This window comes from Amblyomma americanum, chromosome 1 (genome assembly GCF_052857255.1).
Source record: "Amblyomma americanum isolate KBUSLIRL-KWMA chromosome 1, ASM5285725v1, whole genome shotgun sequence".
Lineage (NCBI taxonomy): Eukaryota > Metazoa > Arthropoda > Arachnida > Ixodida > Ixodidae > Amblyomma > Amblyomma americanum.
The window spans coordinates 58,487,802-58,491,090 of record NC_135497.1 but is presented as its reverse complement, the minus strand read 5'-3'; the positions used below and the strand labels follow the sequence as shown (position 1 = coordinate 58,491,090).

Genomic DNA, 3,289 nt, shown 5'->3' with positions numbered 1-3,289 from the left:
CTGGCTCAAGGCCGGGGGGCTGTTTGCGTGACGTAGGGCGGGTGGGGCCGCCGTCCGGCGCAAGTGAAGGAGCGCTTCAGTACTATCCCCCTAAGAGTGCGCTCAGCGGACATCTTTTTTCTTTTTTTTCCGGTACGCGTGCACTATTCTAAAAAAAACCGGACAGAAAAACACAACAGAGAACCAGATGTTTGCTACATATTTCTACATGCTTTATTCATTTATTTGTCAGAATTTGCAGCTTCCGCTTCTTAGTCTTGTTGTCCGGGTCAGGCACCGTGTCATTTAATCGTCGGCAGAAATTTTCGAGGAGAATGTTTGTACTGCACCACAACACATATTTCCGCACTATCTGACTCGTGTGTCGTTTTTCACAGGCGTCGAAGTGTGAAGGCTCCTCATCGCTAAGCAATTGTAGTGGGAGTTCCGTAGCCACTTGGCGCTGGTTGTGGACCTTTGTAAGTTCCGCATGCTTAGACAGCTCTTCCACCACAACGTAATTGTGAGGGGCAGCATTGACAGCTGGCATTTCTGCGTAAACCAGGGCTCCCCCGTCAACTTTTTTGACAAGACTGTACATGTAATTTTCAGGCGAAACAGCGAAAGTCTCGTCAGTTGTCAAGAGCTCTTTTCATTTGTCGCATTTCAACCTCTTAAGAGCGATGTGAACCGAGTAACCAGCCACATATGCAATGACTGGAACGACATCCTTCAGTTTTTAACAGCGCCTGTTCGGTCACAACAATGTTGAATTTTCGGCTTGGCACGGCTGCTTGTGTTTGCAGCTCTTCCCAATTTTGATGTTTCTCGCTTTTGATTCCAGATACCACGCTCATTTGTTGAAATGTGCTTTGCAGTAGCGATTTGTTTTCACATTCATAGATTTGCCTTACGGACAAATATTGGGAACCAGCCAGTCGTCGGTAACATACAAAGCGGTATTGTAAAAGGTCGGTCTGGAACTTCCCATGAAGCACAAAGATCATCTTGAGCTCCTCAAAGCAGCATCTTGCAATTTCTATAAATGCTTGAGTCGTCTGGATAAGGGCGCCATGAGTTTCATCAGACAACCTGCAGGCATCCGCCCGCCTTTCTTTCCATTCCTCCTACCAGCTCAAGAAATCACTCAAAAAGGAAAGCCTCGAGTCGAATGGAGAAGGGTAGACAGGTTTTTGATATTCATCCCTTAGTCTCCGTCCTTTGAGAGCAGTTTTGACGTTGAGAACTTTTCAATCATTTTACCATTATATATATGAAACTGGCGGTTTCTTCGTAGAGTTTGAGGCTGTGCTTGGCTAAAATCACTCGAAGTGCGTTCGGTCCGGACTAATAATAATAATTGTTTTTTTTTTGGGGAAAGGAAATGGCGCAGTATCTGTCTCATATATCGTTGGACACCTGAACCGCGCCGTATGGGAAGGGATAAAGGAAGGAGTGAAAGAAGAAAAGAAGAAATAGGTGCCGTTGTGGAGGGCTCCGGATTAATTTCGACCACCTGGGGATCTTTAACGTGCACTGACAACGCACAGCACACGGGCGCCATAGCGTTTTTCCTCCATAAAAACGCAGCCGCCGCGGTCGGGTTCGTACCCGGGAACTCCGGCTCAGTAGTCGAGCGCCCTAACCACTGAGCCACCGCGGCGGGTATCCGGACTCACTGAAAAGCTGAAGCAAGTTTAACATTGTGTTTCTCAATGTCTGTTGGAGAGACAGCTTTCCTGGAAAGAGTGTAGCCGTATCGGAGCAGCTGGTCACTCTATAAATTATATGCGTCTTTTATGGTCTTAAAAAACGCACGCTGCATGCGCCGCTCCCCCGTTGTGCTTGGTTCAAACTCAGGGAACCAGAAACACTGGTCATTTTGTTTTACCCAGTTGTTGCGCACGCAATTCAGTAAGTGCACATTGTGAATGGCAAAGAACAGTGGCTGGTGGTTATCTGATGGGTGCGGAAAACGAAATGATTTGCCAGTGATTTTTCTGGTGCGGGTTCCGGGGTGTTGGTCACTGAGTAATTAAAAGGCATCATCACCCTTCGATTTACCGCGTTGTTGTCAGACACAAAGCACATGATTTTGTATCCATTTTTTTCTAAGCCGAGAAAGATGCCCTGCCAAAACATTGTGCAGAAATTCTCAATTAGCCTATAAGGCTATATGCATATATGCACTCATGCATATATGCATGAGTGCAATGTGTGCTACCTCATTAAACTTGCACATGAGGCTAACATATTTGCCTAATGGTCCTTGGGTGCGGCATGATGATGCTGTCGTGACTGTACATGTACTTGTATGCATGAGGCGATAAAAGTATGCAGCAGTAAATCATGAAGCCAGCAGAGTAGCGCCATTGTTCTTTTTTAGTTGACATTAGTTGCACTTTCTCGGTCAGCAGTTGAATGGTCGGGAGTTATCGTCTCCTTGCGGTGCGGATAGTTTGCTCAGAAGAGAAACGACAGTTTTGCAGATGCCCCTGAGCACTCAGAACTTGAACTCACGGCACTGTCGACCTCCTTGGCTCCCTCAAGCAAATCCAGCAGCCGTCGTTTGCTGTCGACCGCCGACGGAACAAGCACTTTGGACCCGAGCCGCTTGACTGGTGCTTTTGCGACGTTTACTGTCAGAGTTAGGTCAGTTTTTGTAACAACAGAGTATTTAATCCAAGGAGCCTCATCGTCACAAATGTGGGCCAAACTGACGTGCTCATTGCATTGGATGACATGCCAAAATGTTCGCTGCTTTCCTCGAACAAAGTTTGCCAAAGATTTTATATCGCAAAGCTTGTCTGCTTCGTCCTCCTTCCGGGCAGTGATAATCGACTCCGCGGCGAGCAATTTCTCAAGGGCAGCGGCGTCTAAGCGCAATCGCTTGCTCTCTGGGTCCTCTCGTCTAGTCCCTTCTCTGGACAGGTAGCTTGGGCAATCGGGTAACACCGCCGGTGCGGCCTAAGGTCGAAGCCGCAAACGTGAGAGTGATGCTGTCACTGTGCAGCCGGTGGCTTGGTCAATATAGCTTGCTTCTGGAACGATGTCTTCGGCTTTAAAGTGACGCTCGCAGTCCTGAACAGATTTGGTTTATGGTTTGTGGGGGTTTAACGTCCTAAAGCGACTCAGGCTATGAGAGACGCCGTAGTGAAGGGCTCCGGAAATTTCGACCACTTGGGGTTCTTTAACGTGCACTGACATCGCACAGTACACGGGCCTCTAGAATTTCGCCTCCATTAAAATTCAACCGCCGCAGCCGGGATCGAACCCGCGTCTTTCGGGCCAGCAGCCTAGCGATATATCC

General features: G+C 47.9%; 1 pseudogene; it reads right to left on the bottom strand.

Moving 5' to 3' along the window:
* Positions 1 to 217: 217 nt before the first annotated feature.
* On the bottom strand, positions 218 to 1,804 carry LOC144097825 (uncharacterized; annotated as a pseudogene).
* Positions 1,805 to 3,289: the final 1,485 nt, after the last annotated feature.